This window comes from Lemur catta, chromosome 10 (genome assembly GCF_020740605.2).
Source record: "Lemur catta isolate mLemCat1 chromosome 10, mLemCat1.pri, whole genome shotgun sequence".
NCBI classification, from domain to species: domain Eukaryota; kingdom Metazoa; phylum Chordata; class Mammalia; order Primates; family Lemuridae; genus Lemur; species Lemur catta.
Genome location: NC_059137.1, coordinates 76,922,399 through 76,939,814, shown reverse-complemented (window position 1 = coordinate 76,939,814; position 17,416 = coordinate 76,922,399).

Sequence of the window (17,416 nt, the reverse complement as noted above, 5' to 3'; positions counted from 1 at the left end):
AGATTACTAAAATAGCAAAAGACATCCATTTTGAAGGTATAATGTATAAGGTACTTTAGGATCATATGTAATGCAAATAACAATATTTCTAGAAATATATTTGTGCTCTATGGATTCGTAGATGATAATGCCTGGAGCATTCCAACAGAGGTAGTTGCATGAATTAATGGAGTACATCTGGGCATCAGTCCAATAAAAATGTTGGCTGAATGCTTCTTTGAGGGAAAAAAGATATTGAGAACGAGATAGCTACAAGCAATTGATACTGGTTAAACAGAACATCCTCCTTGCTCTTTTTCCACTCACTTCTGAACTAGGTCAGCTGTGTGCCTTTGAGAGAGGAAGAAGGCGGCTTCCAGGGCCACGTATACTTGAATGCAAAGAGTCACTTTGCAAGTAATTTACTTCATTTTGGTTAGACTGACATTGCATATGAATACCCAGGCTTACCAGCAAGCCTTTAATAATGAAGTCTCCATATTTAATGCTGATATCTCAGATTTATGCTGCATACTTCTTAGAAGCTCAAAGTACAGTACTTAATTCTCAATTTCTATGGAACTATATATGTGAATACATTTATTTTGTGTTGGGAACAGTGCGAAGAAATGGAATAACATTAACCAGGCCTTATGGGAAGAGTTACCTTCTTTCCAGATCACACTGTTTTCCAAGAGGACATAAGGAACTGAAAACCCGAGGCTCATAACCTCTGTGTCCCACTTGCCCATCAGAAATAGAAGGCAACTGGAAGGCCTTTAAGAGACTGGTAATGGGAACAGCAGGGAGGACAATGAGGGGTGTGATGGCTGAGCTAGGTGGACAGTCACTTGGTCTTTACAATTGGTCTGAAGGTCACCCTCCCCATTCACAGTCATGCAGTGACTATATCAATGGAAAAATAAAAACACTCCTCCATATAGCACAATCATTTTCTGAGCCTCCACTGGAGTCATGTATGTAGAAGTTTTTGCTGCTTGTGAAGAACTATGTAACTGCGAAGTGCTGATGTTATTACCCTCTCTAATGGAAAGCTCCCTGAGGGTTTATACCTTTCATAAACCTCTTCCAGCTGCCTACTTTATTTCCCAAACACTCCTCCTTTGGCTCTTCCTTCTTTTTGTTCTAATTACATCCAGGAGGAAGCCTCCATTAGGAATTAATGAGCATTAGCACCTTAATTTACCATCTGCTGCCCCCCCTTAACAAATGAAGGTGTGTCTCAGCTTCAGGACCTTATGTTGGTTGTAGCCAGGCAGATGGAGCAATTCAGATGAGAAAGATTCTTTTTCTATGGTACCAAGGTCATATTTGGACTCGGTGCTGCTTTTGGAAGCCAGATGGTGACTAGAAGGTGAGAAGTCCCTCTGTTTAGAGCCCCACACTATGGGACACACTGGACCCACTGGCATTCATTTATTCAAGCATGCATTGATTAATGCAACTGCATTTAATGTGTGTCTGCTGTGTGACAGTCTATATGGTAGAGGTATAAAGCAGAATAAAACAGAGATCTTTTCCTGGAATTGCTCACAGCCTAGTGGAGGAGACAAATATATGTACTTAGGTAATTATGGTGCAATGTTTCATGTGCTATAATTGTGATACAGCACTGAGTTTGGCTTTGGATGTGGGGAAAGTTAGAAGAACTGAGCTACTCTTCGAAATTTGGGCCTTTGGAGAAAGGGCTGTGCTGTCAGCTCCCTGTGTCTATTAGCACAGGGAGCCAGTTTGTGGAGCCGTAGCCAGCTGATAACTCCAATTCTGCTTCTCTCTTTGCTTTTCTGCGTATATATGCTATGTTTGGAATTCACCTAGGATGCAACTGTGGTATCAGAAGTATTTATGCATATGTAGAGAGTGTCATAATCACCCCACCTCTATTTATAATAACTGTCATTTATTGTCTAATGAATGGGGGCATGGATTAGGGTCTTAATAGAAAACAGATGGCACTCAAAACTATTTACGAAGGTATGAGCACAACCCCTACACAAGCCATCATGCAGGAATCTGGGGGAAGCAGCAGCCAAGCTGACACAACCTCTATGTCCAAAGAGAAAAAGAGAACAATCGATTTCTGAAATCCAGAAAAAGAAGGTCTTGTAGAATTGCCCTCCTTGAAAGGCACAGTAGCCTTCCAGTGCCAGGACATGGCAAGCCCACTTCAAGGCTGCCTTGCAGGGAGAGAGCCAGGAGCACATACGCCCTCACCCCACTCTCCACTTCCCTCCTTCCAGTCTCCTCTCTGGTGTTCTCCATTGTCCAGACACCTCATCCATGCAGGTCACCAGAGAAGGATGAAGAGTGGATGTGGAGGGAAAAACAGAGGGTAACTACCAATGAGAGATCAGGTTTCCCAGCTGTAACAAGAAGGTGTGAGAATACAGACCTGGCTGCTCCAAACAGTCATGAAGTGTGAATATGTGTGACATATATGTGTATATATACATTATATATACACACAGTTTTCTTGTGCCTAAATGCATATATATGCATTATGTATATAAATGTATATTTTTAAAATATACATGCATGTGTTTTCTGAAAATAATAGCACATAAGTTTTGTATAATTTTACTTTCTTGAGATGCTTCAAGAGACATTTGGTATAAACACTGTCGTTTATCAAAAGCTTAACTATTTTCCTTTTTTTCTTAAATTTTCTTTATTACCGAAAGTTTCAAACATGCCAAAGTGTGGAGAAGAGTATGATAATCCCCTAGATGTCCATTATCTTGCTTCAGTACTTGTCAATTCATGACCAGTCTTGCTTCATTTATACCTTCAGCCAGTCTCCCACTCCTACTGTTAATATTTTGAAATACATCCCAAACACCACCACATCCTCCCTTCTTTGGCTTTTGTGAGGTCAAAGGCATGTTAAAATAACTTTTTAGTGGATCACATCTGTCAATCACAAATTAAGCATGTATGTTTAAGAACTGAATTGCAGACAGTATTTAATATATTTTTTAAAAGATCAATTAGCCTTATCTAGTCCTAAATTGTTCTAAAATGAACAAAGAATTGCAAAATATAATCAGGTCACATGATTTATATAATGATTGTGTAATGGTTTAAAAATACTGGCTTATATTTTTGTTTACCTCTTTTTTTCTCTCTTTGCTTTTAGTTAAATGCAAGAAAACTAAAGAAAGCTTCATTTGGGAATTTAGTCACCTACGCTCCCTCAAGAAAAAATATTGCAGTTTTAGAAGATTAAGGATAGTGGAAATACCGTTTGATCCAGCAATAGCACTGCTGGGCATTTACCCAAAAGATCAAAAGACATTCTATAATAAAGACATCTGTACCCGAATGTTTATGGCAGCACAATTGACTATTGCAAGGATCTGGAAACAACCCAAGTGCCCGTCAATTCAAGAGTGGATTACTAAAATTTTGTATATGTTTACAATGGAATATTACTCAATTATAAGAAATGACAGTGATTTAGCACCGCTTATATTTTCATTGATTGAGATTGAGCCCATTATCTGCAGTGGGGTATCACTAGGTCAGAGGAATAGTCTACACATGTACTCGCCGTCAAATTGGTACTAACTGATCAACACTATGGTGCTCACATGGTAGTAATATTCTCCAGGGATTAGGGGATTGGGGAGGGACAAACTCACAACTAAGGGTCACAGACACGGTGAACATTGTAGGGGGAAGGGCATGCCTCTAAACCTCGCTTGGGCGAGGCAAAGTCATAAAATGTAACCAGAAGATATTTGCACTTCAGTGTTTATTGCAGCATTATTCACAATGGCTAAATTATGGAATCAACTTAAGGGTTTATCAAAGGATGAATGGATAAAAATGATGTGGTGTATGTACACAAAGGAATATTATTTAGCCATGAAAAAGAAGGAAATTTTGTCATTTGCAGAAACATGGATAGATCTGGAGGACATTATTTTAAGTGAAATAAACCAGGCACAGAAAGACAAATATTTCATTTTCATACTCAAATATGGGACCTAAAATAATTGATCTCAAGGAAGTAGTAAATAGAATGGTGGCTACTAGAGATTGGTCAGGGTGGTGGGAAGGGGTAATGAAGAGATGTTGGTGAAGGGGTAATTCTGTTTAATAGAAGGAAGAAGTTCTGATGTTCAGTGGTACAATGGGGCAGCTATAGTTGACGATAGTTTACTGTATTTCAGAATAGCTAGAAGTTTTCAAATGCTCCCAACATAAAGCAATGATGAATGGTGAATCTTGTCCCAGTTACCCTCATTTGATCATTGTATGCTGTGTGCTTGTTTCAAGATGTAACATGTAATCCATGAATATGTACAATTATTATGTATTAATAAAAAAAGAAAAGAAAAGAAAAGAAAAAAAGAAAAAATATTGGGAAGCTCTTGCGGGGCACCGTTTACTGCAAAGAACATTGTTTCCCTCTGATTTGTAAAGTCACATCTATATATCATATAGATGAAGTACCTGAATGGGTTTGTGTTGGGCGCCTCTTTTCATTCTGTTGTTTTTTTAATCATTGTGCCAATAAAACATTGTCTTAATTAGCATAACTTTATAATAATTCTTCATGTATGGTATTTGGAGTCCCCAAAAGTGTTCTGGCCTTTCCTGGCCTGTTCTTCCCTGTTTTAGATTCAATCTTTCAAATTCAGTGGGAGAAAAACAAAAACCAAAATACCCCATTGTATATGGCAGTTGATTTCTAAAAAGATCTGAACTGCAAAACTTTGAAGGGATTCTGGAAGTTTACGACTTGAAGACTGCATAAGACCAAAGCTTAAGATAAACTGGAATGAAATATGAGTCTTTTTATTTCTGTATGCATTTTAAGTAGCATTTAGAAAGCTTAATTAAAAAATATATATCTTTTTAGTATTTGTATGTCGAGTATAGGGCTCATACCTCTTTGTTGAATGTAGTTTGCTACTCACCTTCAGATCCTTCTTTGCAATATGGGCTGCCGCACTGGAAAAAAATGGCAAGGCTGAGAAGAAATGAAAAATGATTGACAGAAAATCTTAACCAGTTCTTTTGAACCATATGCACCGTGGACCCCACAGATAATGCACTGATGGACGAGATTCACTGGCTGATGATTTAAAGGTATCACTGATGAGGTTCATGGCTACAACATACCCAAATTCCCATTCAATTTTAAATGGGGGATCTAAATGCTTATTAGCTATCATTGCATAACAAATTACTGCAGACTTACTGGCTTAAACCAAAACAGGTTGTTGTCATTGTCTCCCAGGTTCCATGGGTCAGAAGTCCAGGCATGGCTTGACTAGGTCCTCTGGTCAGGGTCTCACCAGGCTCCAGTAAATGTGTTGGCTGGACCACATTTTCATCTGGATGCCAATCTAGGGAAGAATCCACTTCCAAGCTTCCTCGGGTTGTTGGCAGATTCATTTCTTTGTTGTTGAATAACTGAGGGCCCCAACTTTTTACAGGCTGTCAACTGGAGGCCACCCCAGGTCCTGGAGGTCAGTTGCAGCCCCTTAGCAAGTCAGCACGGAGCCTCTCTGATATATACAGGGCCCCATCCTCCTTTTAAGGGCTGGCCCCTGATTAAGCCAGGGCCATCCAGGATCATCTCTGTTTTGATTTATTCAAAAATCAACTGATTTAGCACCTTACTTACAAATGCAAAACGCTTTCACCTTTGCCATACTTGATCATTTTGAAAAAAGTCATAGGTCTTGCCCACACCCAAAGGGAAGGGATGATTAGACAGGCTGTGAATAAGAGGGAGACAGGCATCAAGGCACCCAAAACGTTCTTCGCCATAAGGCTGAAATGAAATAAAAGAAAAAATGTCATCTGTGGTTACAGTTGCAGCCACCTGTTTCTTTCCAAAGTACAGGGCATTTCTGGGATGAGACTTGCCGAGGCAGAGGTGCTTAGGGGCAATGTGGCTCCAGCCTGCCTTTGTAAGAGTGTAACATTGCCTTTTAAGGAGCAGCCTCACTGGGTTGTCTGGGAAGACTGTGTCATAGAGATTGAGGAAGTTGCTATGGGCTTTGTCCCCTTCAGAGGAGGGGATGTGGGGCTGCAGGTACCTGGCTTTGTCAGGCAGGCAGCAGAGGTCTCCTTGCAGTGAGCAGCCCAGGAGAGAATTAAGCCCTGACTTTTGTTCCCAAGCCAGGAGTTTTTGATTAGATGCTTAATTGTGATTGGAAGCTTATGTTTAGGGTACAGGCTTAGTGACCTGAAACATTCAGAGCCACATTTAGTATCTACTTTTAAGCCTGCTCCCCAGGACATGAATAAAAGGAATTATGGGGTGCATTGTTGGCACAAATGCTAGGCAAACAATCGTCTTCCTGGCCATGCTACAATTCACTGGTACAGGTGATTTTGTACGTGGCATTTATGTCGTACATCTCCCTTCACCTTTCTGGCCCCAACCTGCGAAAAATTTCCTTCACAGCAGGGATTAGTGCCTAATGGCAAGAGAAGAAGCAATTAGCATTTCCTAACAGCTAACCAAACACAAAAGCTTCCCCCAGTCTTGGATGGAACACCTCTGACCATTCATTGCTCCTCTGCTGTAAAGCCGAGCACCTTACAATTTGTGCTTAATTACACAGGAAAAGAGAAATCTGTTTCTCAGGGAGAGCCTCTGAGAACCTGTCGGGGAAAGCTTTCAATTTTAATTACAGAAGAAATACTGGTTGAGGCGATGTTGAAAGGGAATTGCCTTTCCTTTTTTTCCCTATTTTTGCAAAACAGCTGGCCAAACAGAGCACCGCAGGCTCTGTTTAGGCAACCTGGGCAGGGCGGCTGCGAGGCCCGTGCTGGGGTTCATTTTGCAAATCAGCTGGAAAGATTTCTTTGGGGTTTAAGGAAGCTAATTTAAACATTGCCTGTGTACAGAAACTTTAATCCCTCTTAATATGTCAGCTGTGCCATCAGAAAAGCAGACCTCCCGCGCTGGTGTACTGGAGAAGAAAACCAATACTGTCTTCATTATTCAAATCATCAGCCCATAGACAGAAGGGAGAAACAAGAAACAAATCATCCCGGTGACACCCAGATCTTTCCTATTTCATCGTGACAGGGTTTTGTTTCAATGCCGCGCTCCCTCCGCCTCCCCCTCTCTGCAGCATTGCCTCCTGCTCCTCTTTATGGTAATTGGAGCTGGGCCCCAAAGCCCTCAGAGGCTTGTATCTTCTTCTCACATGAGTGACGCTTCAGTGATAAACTTGAACTTAAAGTTACCGAGGCGGAACTGAGGGTTCATTTGATAGCTAGTGGTTTTCAGCAGCTCCGTGGGGCTTCGGGAGGCAGCATGAGGTAGATTGTTAATGTCCTGTGAGGGAAAACAATAACACATTTCATTAATGCGCTCATGTGTGAAGCGTCCATTAGTGCACCGGAGGTATTAATGACGTTATGCTTTAAACTGACATGCGGGGCATGACAGGAATTGCAAGGTTGGATGGGAACCGATGACAGAATGAGCAAATATTTGAATGGCTTCATTTGCCTGCAGGTCAAATGGTGGGTGCAAGGGACGGAGGGGGCGGGGGATGGAAAGGAATCCTTTTGTTTGAACTTACACCAGTGGCAGCAAAACGCAGAAGAAGAAAACACATGTGTGTGCACGTGTTCAACGCCCCCCCCCCCCCCGCCTCCTTACAGAACAGGGACGGTGGGGGGAGTGAGCACAGAGAACGGGAGGGACCAGCTGAAAGCTGCAGATCATGCGAGGGTTTGATCGTGGGAAGGGGCTTTGCAGACTCTTAGCAGACAGGAGACTTTCCTCGGGCAAAAGCCTCCCCCAGAGAATCCCACCGTCAAGCCAGGATAGAGACCAGGGCTGCGTTCTCTGCCCAGCCCGATAATGAGGGACGTGGAATTTGCAGACACAAGTGTTGGCCAGTAGGATTGTTGGATCCTTTGTCTCATCTAGCACCTGGCGGCCTAAGACAGTTACCGTATGGTACTGGGAGCAAAACATGAAGAATCAGACATGACGTTGACCTCTAATAGTGGGTGTTTGTTTGTTGCATATTGAGCAACTACGCAGAATGTGACAAGTGTTGAAATGGGGTCAGAATAAAGTGCTTTGGGAAACGGACAAAAAGTGACTGGTATTTAGGTTCACGTACATCTGGGTTTGCCACCGATAGTCTTGGTTTATGCCTGTGGTCCCAGAATGACGACTGGGACTTTTAAAGGTATCCTAATCGGAGGTAAAACGAATCTGTGGTGTTAAGAGTCAGGATCGTGGTTCTAGAGTAGTGTTCTGGTTCTTGTCCTGGGTGCTGGTTCCACAGGAGTAGTCAGCATGCAAGTATGATTTGCACCACTCTTTACGTATGTGTGTGTTTTTAATTCATGGCGACGTAATTCATTGAACTGACTTTATAACTGAATTGGGCAGTTACTGTTTAGCTTTTGCTTTGCTGATGAGAGGTACAAAAACTATTGGATGATCTTCCTGGGTTGCAGTGGCTGAATACGCTCCGTGGGTTCTGCGTGGGGAGGGTTTCACGGCTGCAGATCCAGATCGGGTGGGGGAAGTCAGCAACACGCATTTCAGGGCGACAAGTGTAATTCAACATGATAAGGCTTCTCTGAAGAGGACACCCTTTGTTTATCTTACTCAGACCCCAGCGGTCTTTCCCAGCTAGAGAAGACAATTCCCTTAGTGCTGTCCTAAAGCAGAGTGAGGGCTGACCTGCAGCTAAATTAACCAGAGAGGAGGCTTCACATGCTGTGAGAATCAAATGCTAACCCCCGCCCCAACACACACCCCCTCCACACCTAACGGGAACGTCATGCCTTGCAAATTTTCTTTTTCTAAAAGTGGACTTTAGATCTGTTTTACACTATTCTCAGTGACCAGAAATTAGGCAGTTTTTGAATGAAACTGTAAGGAATTAAAATATTAGCAGCAAGATCAAGCTCCTCAAGTACTTATCTAGTCAATTAATATGACATTTGTCCCCAGACTGAATAGAAATGCCTATGAAGCTTTAAGATGTTTTTCCTCCCCAATTAGAAGCTGAGTACGATGATTCTTCCCTGATGGTATTTTAATGTTGCTATTTATTCATTGCAGTCACTGGCCCTTAACTGTTGAAAAAGACAGAGTTATAATGAATCAGAATAGCAGGAACATGGCAGGAATGCTGTGAATGGCATGTTTTTTATGCCAAATTTCTTTGGAACCAGGACTACCTAAAGTTGATCCTGTCTTCACCACCTCCCCTCACTCCTCGGACACTTGGACTTCAGTGTGGCTTTCTCTACACATCCAAGATGCTATCTCTTCCCAGAGTCTGCCTGGACCCCTCCAGCACAGCTAGAGGCTATCTCTAGTATGTTACTTATGAACCCATAACCCTCACTGCAGGCATGTCTCTTCCACCAGAATATGGGTTTCATGGACACCTGTGGCAGTACTTGACATAGGTATTCAATAAATGGATATAAATATATCCATTTATATATCACATATAAATATGCGATATAGAAGTACATTTCCTTTCATAAGGAAATTGACACAGTTTGAAATGTTTCTGAGATAAGATATTTGCTTATCCTGGTTATCTTGGTGTACATGTCTCAGATTTCAAACTCATGGTTCAAATCTTAGTTAAGTAAAAAGCAATACTGGTGCAAACTCTGGCAGTTTGAACCATGTGGAATTGGTGATAATTGACTATCTTTCAACCTATTATTTTGATTTCTACATTAACAGATATCATTTTTAATTGGAAAAGATGTGCTTTCCTTCATACGGATTTTAGTATGTTTTTGCCAAATGGGCATAATCATCTGGACGCTTCTCATTTTAAGCCAAGCTCAGAAGTTGTTGAGCTTTTGCCATCTCTAATTGATGACACTTGACTGTCTGACATTGACAGTGATAGTTGATGCTGGCTGGTGTTGGTGCAGGAGAGGTGAACGACATCGAGGAGGGAAGCCTAGATCCAGCCTGTCCCCGGGTGCCTTCGTGACGCTTGGCACTGTGACCTTTCTGCCTGGGAGATGACTCATGGCAGATGGCAGTGAGCTAAAGGGCAGGGTTGGCATTAATTAAGTTCAAAAAAAAGTTCTGAATAATTTGAGGAGATAACATTGTAGCATTCCCTTTGATGGCAAATGGGACTTTGTATTTTTGTACAGAAGATCTCTGGTTTTGCAGACTTCCTATCATTCCATAATTTAAGCACAGCAGAGAAATTTTCACATATTGGACAAGGAATCTTTTGTGTCGGAGGTAGAAGGAAGGGGTTAAAGTGCCCACTTTTAAGTGGGACAATAAAGAGCAAGTACAAGTACCAAATGTGAAGATGAGATGGTTGGAGGAGTAGAAAGAGGTGAGCTCGGAAAGTAATGTCTCCTACGCTGCTCTGAGTGCAGCAGTTTAACTGCAATCAATAACTTGTGAAATGATCCCTTTGAATGAACCTGCAGTCGAGCAGAAAGATAGGAAAGGTGTTTCCACAGCTATAGCTTCCATTATAAGAAGAGCAAAGACAAGGCACAAAGATAGCCATTCCCCCTACCAGGCAGACATCACTAGTCAATGGCAGCACTCCTTCCTGCTGAGCCTGATCTCAGATACGACCTCAGAGTCCTCAATATAGAGCTCTGGACAGCCTCTATGAGGGAATCTATTTACCATTCCTGCCAACAGCCTTAGCAGACAAACTCGGAAAAAAAGAAAAGAAAAATTGAAGCAAACTGACAACTTGGCTGTCTCAATTTGCCAAATAGCTTGTCAGTAAAAATCTAATTCAAATAAATTTCCTATAGCCTTTTCCCTTCTTAATGGTCTCACAAGTTTGCAGCTTTTCATGTAAACCTAGGCATTTAAGATAGAAGAGCATTAAAAAAAAATTCATTTGGATTTTCTTCAAAAGATATTCTTAAAACTTTTATCTTCAGTGTTTCAAGGGCCAGATATATCTCTCAATAGTCACTTATTGTCGTTTGAACTGTGAATACTTGGAGGTATAATTAAATTCTATTCAGATTTTATTACCTGTTTCATTATGAGAAAGAAGGATGATGCCTTGATAAATTTTTAAAAATTGGCTACTGAGACTGAACATTAAAACACACTGAAATTTAAATATACTGAATTTATATTTGTAATTGCTGTATGTATATAATTTTTTTCTGCTCAGAATAGGTCTATGCTGGTGTAAAAAGTGATATCTCTTTCTCATTTAAATGTTAAATTCCTCCCTCCCAACTTCTAATATTTGGAAATCAACATTCATTACTAATTCTAGGTCCCCCTGCTGCTTTTATGGAAACCAACAGAACATTAAACACTATAAAATGGATTCATATTGTAATGATGCATTTTCTCTCTCTCTCTCTTTTTTTTCATTAATGGCATCAAATGCATCCACTGCAAATAGCCAAGGCCTCCACAGCTTATTTATTGGCCATGCCTTGCACTCAGGTGGCCTGGCACAAAACATTACACTGTGATGCTAAATTTAGAAACGGCTGGCTATTGGGCCACAGGATCTTTGTTGGCTAAAGCCAAGTTGTTTTTATGTTCTGTTTACTTGTGGTTCAGCAACCCCAGAAATGTTGGTGCAGGCATAGAGTTAACAGGTAAGAGAAGGCCTCTTCTGCAGCTCTCTGTTTCGTCCTTCCACAGCGTTCTTTTAGTAATGAACACATGGCATGTATCATTCGTTAGATGAAGTAGACATCTCTCAGACCACACTGTCTACAAAAGGTGTCACAGGGGCTTGTGATTTTTGTAGCCCATGAATGTCTGGTTCAAATAATCTCTTGTTTGTTCAAGTAGGCTTTGCAGCAGTTAAGGCAAACACTGGGCTCATCTGGGGGCTTTTTGTTGTCTTATTTAGGCTCACGGAAAGTAAACTGGAAGCACAAATACACTCCCATTATTTCAGTTCCCAGCAACTCTTTATCTAAAAAGGTCATATAATTTAATGTTTCTTTTTGGCCTGCTAAAATTTTTATTTACCTTGCTGGTAGGCTTTAGCACTGGCTGAGGTAACTCGTAACGATGGGAAGATGTACAAAAATGGAAGTGTCCAAGAAACGTACTGTTTCCCATCTCATATGCCTCCAGGTATACTTCATTTAGTGAGATTGTGTTTCCAAGTCCTTGTTAAAAGTGGATCTATTATTGTCTAAGGCAGCACCGTCCAATAGATCTATAATGTGAGCCATATATGTAATTTAAAATGTTCTATTAGCCACATTTAAAAAGATATAAAATTAATAATTAATACATAAAAAGAAATCCATCAAATTAATTTTAATCATATATTTGATTTAACTCACTATTTCCAACATGTAATCAATACAACATGCAATCAACATAAAAAATCAATATGTAGCCTATATAAAACTTTTTAATGAGTTATTTTGCATTTTTCTTTCATATTGTCTTGAAAATCTGGTGTGCTTTACACATACAGCACATCTCAGTTTGGAATGGCCACATGTGGCTAGCGGCTACCACCCTGAGCAGAACAGTGCAGGTCTAAGGCACTGAAGCACACAGTACACTGATATATATATATGTACATATATGTGTGTGTATATACTCATCTCGGAGTTATTAATAGCAATAATAGCCTAGGAGAGTATGGGATAATGAAATCAAGACATAATTTTGATCTTAACCTTTTGTAGGGGTACTTCCCAAGGAGTAAGAAGGACCAATTTTAGTTTTAGCTTCACATTTTAATTATCTGTCTATTTAAAATTACTTGTACTATATAGTGCTTTGTAAGTGTTCAAAACATTTTCACATACATTTTCTCATTCGCTGCTCTTGACAGCCTTTTGAAATTGGTTGGGCAAGTGACTTTATTCCCTTCACTCTTTTGAGATGAGGAAACTGAGGCAATGTTAAATGGTGGGTGACCCCCCTCACTTGTATAAAACGACAGTAACCGTAGGCTGGCACTAGAACCCATGACTCTTTAATTTTCCTCTCTCTGGTACAGGTGCTAAAGCCACTGACCTTCCCAAAAATGTGCAATAGAGAGGAAACCGAAAAGTTCATTATTTGGATGGTGTGCTCCTAAATGAATGGAAACTGTCTTTTATTAATCAGGAGTCCTTGGTTCACTTATTCCCAGGAGGATCATTTGCACCAGTAACCACAGACACTCTTCCAAGAACATGTCGACTCATTTAAACCTCAAAAAAACCAGAGTAGATACTATTATTAGATCTATCTTATAGATAGTGAAACAGATACAGAGAAGTTAAGCCACTTGCCTAAGATTACACAGCCAGGAATAGGCAGAGGTTGGATCAGAACCCAGGCTGACCTGGCTGCAGAGCCCTGTCCATAGCAGCCACTGTGCTGTTCTGCCTCTGTGTTGTGTCTGGGATTGAGGGATTCAAGGTCTCCAAGTTTTCTCAAAAACACAAAGAGAATTTGTCTTTGGAACACAGTGGTTTGGAACATAATGTCAAAGGAGGCTTTTCCCAGATGGCTCTCTGTCTAATTCCTTCCTCCCTCACAGGACTGGCTCTATTATTAACAGAACATGATTATAAAATGCAATATGAGGTTAAGGAATTTTCCTTTGATGCTCTTTCCCAATTAATTTGTTGTTTTTCATGTTTCATTAAATGCATATCATTGAGTAATAGAATGGTAGTCCCTGTGAGAATTCTATTTTTCTGATGGTTAAGAATGTGAGCAGAGGACAAGAACATTCTTCAGGGGCGTCTGCACCTGGCTGTCAGTCATTAGTCCTGGGCAGGAGGGCCAGCGAGGTGAGGAGGAGGGACTGAAGTTTATATTTTGAAAATTAGAACCTATCTTGGCATTTATTTTCTTGGCTTTTGTATCTTTCTAAAGTAGCATCTTATTTTAATTTCAAGTGTTATATATACTTGCCCTAAATTTATAGAAAACAGAATTATAAAGAAGAAAATAAAATCACCAGGAATTCTACTACTTTGTTTAATTACTATATATTTTCTCCCTTTCCTGCCTATCTATGTCATATATTATATTCTTTTGCACTTAATGTTTTGCTAAATATACCTATTTTGCCATTTTAATGAAAATTTTTCATAAGTGTAACTGGTTTACAGAAGAGTCTCAGTTTTGGGATGTATAAATGTGAAATGGTTTTAGTTTCCTAGTTATTGTTTTCCGCTTACACTCCTTTCCTCCTGGGGTGTTGGCTCTCAGCCACATCCGGGTCAGATTCACCAATGTTTCTGTCATTTTCTCTTTCTCCAACAGTTGTGTTTTCTGGTTCTTTAAGGCTATGTGAGTCCTGTTTGTTTGTAAAACTTCAAGCTTCAGAGCTTGGCTTCTTTTATTTTCTGGAACAGGTTAGCTCTGTGAGCCTGGTGCCGGGGAGCTGTGGGTGGAGATAATAGCATTGTCCCCCCTTCATCTCAGCTTGTCACCTCCCATGTTGGGGGCAGGAGGTGATGGCCCCAGGTAGGCAGTGAGGACATGGTTCCCACCTTCCCCTCTGGTTCCATCTGATGTTGGTGTGTGTGGATGTGCATATTCTGATGCATTCTGTGTGTAGTTTCCTCTGGACCCTGGTCACTTCCTTCTGACCTCCTATGTCACTGAGGGCCCCTTTCAAGGGCAGCCATGTTTAATGTCTGCACAGGCGTGTAAGCTGTTCCTACCTTTGATTCCTTGTGCTGGATAAGCCTCCTGTTTTCTCAAGAACCCAGTCCCTCTCCAAATCTTGATGTCCCTTCCTGAGGAGGCATGGAGATGGCTTTTGAGGGGTCCTTTGCACTTTCCCAGGGCCACAGGGAACTATATGTGGAAGCCCTGCCCTCCCTTCTTCCCTGGAGGGTTGCACTGTGGACAGGAGCCTTACCGTGCTGCTACAATAGGTGATCCCTAAGTGATCTCTCCTGGGCTTGGCATCGCCTGTGCCCCGCCTCCACATGGCACACGCCAAGCCTCCCCAGTGTTCTCTCTGCAGCATCAGATGGAGCTGTGCCTGTCATACCTCGGCAAGCTTCCTGCAGGGAAGCAAGAGTCCCATCTCCCTTTTTTAGGGTATCCTGCAACTGTTACCATTTTTCCTTTGGAGTCTCCTCTCTTGGCTTTGGGAAGGAGGAAGTACCCCACAGGGAGGAGGAGAGAGCATCTCAGATGAACCCAGAGCCTCCAGGAAGGTGCAGAGGCCTCCACTGGTCCTCTCAGCTGTCTTCACATGGACATTGGGGAGGGGGAGGTGGGTACGAGCAGGGCTGCTTTTGTGCCTCTGAATGCACAAAATGAGGCCCCCGACGGCATGCAGCTGCTTTGCGGCTCCCTTTAGAATATCAGGATGCATTGCACCTTTGCTTTTCAGCTGTAGGCACAGTTGTCGACTCCAGCACTGGAACCAGCAGGAGCCTGTCACATAGACATTCATTTTAATTACTTCATATTAATTTATGCATACAGCCTGATTATAAGACAATTATTTTGGGCTCTCCAAAATCAGACCTGAGACAAGGAGTTGGTGCAGGTAGTTGATTTGGAGGCAATCCCAGCAACCACAATTGATAAATGGGGAAAGCGAGGTTGGAAAGGGGATACACTGATGAAAGTATTGCCACTGGGCACCTCTGGGATGCAATCCTGTTGGGAGACCACTGAGCAACACACGTGGCCTCGTACCCCATAGTTATTGAAGTTGTCCTGGGGGGGATGTTGATTTCCTTGCCCTTCTGTAGTGCCAGAGAAAGCCCTCAGACAAAGAGAAAGAGAGATGTGGGTGCCTATGGTGGGAAGCTGTCAGCGTGCTAGAGACTCCGCAGTGATGCCTGGTGAACTCCAGGGGGGGGCCCAGGCTATTTGGAGCAGCATAGTAGGATATATAGTCAGCCACGCAAATTAAATCAATCATCCCCCTCATATTGGACATTTAGGTTGTAATCTTTTAGTTTTGCTATCATGAATCGTGCTATAGTGAGTCGTTATATTTTTACATACTTTTTTGTTTATTTACTTAGAATAGATTCTTAGATGTTGTATTACTTTGTAAGGCAAGGCATTTTTACTTCATTAATACATTTTGGGGGCAACTTAGCATATGGACTCAAATGTAATGTTGGTACAAATGATATTTTTAAAACAAACATTCTTCAGCCAATCCCTATTCCCTACTGGACTCTAAGCAGGTGTTGGGAAGACTACCTCGTCTTGCGCCCATAGGAGTAGGGTATTGCAACCTTGACTAGCAACCCCTGCCTCACTGCAGAAGGTAATCCTACAGCTGTGGAAGAGATTTCTCTGAAGGGGTTACACCTTCACCACTCGATTTTTTTTTTAACTGTTATCCAGTCTCCAAACAGTACCTGTAGAAAACTATGCCACGGGTGACAATGAAATGTAGCAGGGGAGGTATTAAAAGGTAAAAAGGCAGCTTTTAGTAGAAAAAGAGCAAAAGAAAATTAATTCAACAAAACTTTCCTGAGCACTTGCTCCAGGTAAGGAGCTGTAGGTGGCTATCTGGGAAACACCAAGTTTAAGAGGGAATGCTCTTGACTCTTAAAGAGCACCTAATCTAGCTGAAAAAATTTTTGCATCATTTTGTGATAGAAAGTCATCTGAGTTAGAGATCCTTTGACTAGAACATCTTAAGAAGGATGCTTTGCAGGAAGTGGCATGCAGTTTCTGCAAGTCTCTGGAGGTTACTTGTAACAGGACTCAGAAGTCTTTTCGGTGGCACGTTAGAGGTGGAAGCATCAGAGAAACGTTTAGGGAGAGTGGCAATCCCCAGTTTAAAAACTGCCGGTCCCCTCTTGGAAGCCTTTGGAAGAGGCTGGGGTGGGGGAGAGATATTTCACTGAGTCTCTTAATTGCAGTTCTACTTCATTATGGATATTAATGATCCAGCATTTCCAACTGTTAGGAAATGAACTGAGCTGGAATTATGGCCCATAAGCATGATACATTTTTAAATAGATTCAAATGATAATTAGGAGACGCAAGCACATTGCGGTCTGAGACAAAATGGGAGCCTTTCAGCTTTCCTGAATTAGCTTATTTTAGCTGAAATGAAAACTGGAATTTTCCAGGCAGCTATTCTCACTCACTCTTCCAGACTGTCATAGCCATGCCGGCTGCACTAGGTGTCACTGTGTGAACTTCTACTGAATGAAAAAATACAAAAGGAAGAGAAGAAAAGTGAGAATATTTTAATGTGCTGAACTGTTTGATATTCAGCATTTCTCTCTCAATTATTTCCTTTTTAGTATCAACTATTTTTAAGATTACGGAACACGCATATACACACATTGTTGAATGAGTAGTTTGTCCAAATAGGAATTTTTCTCTGATTTTGGGAATTATTGTTCTTTCGGGAGAACTAAAAGAAGCTTTCTTTGCATATGTGTTCAGAAGAGACATAAGATTTTATCTTAAAAAATTAAGCGTTGAATGTCTTGTTCTGAGTCTTATTGTATTATT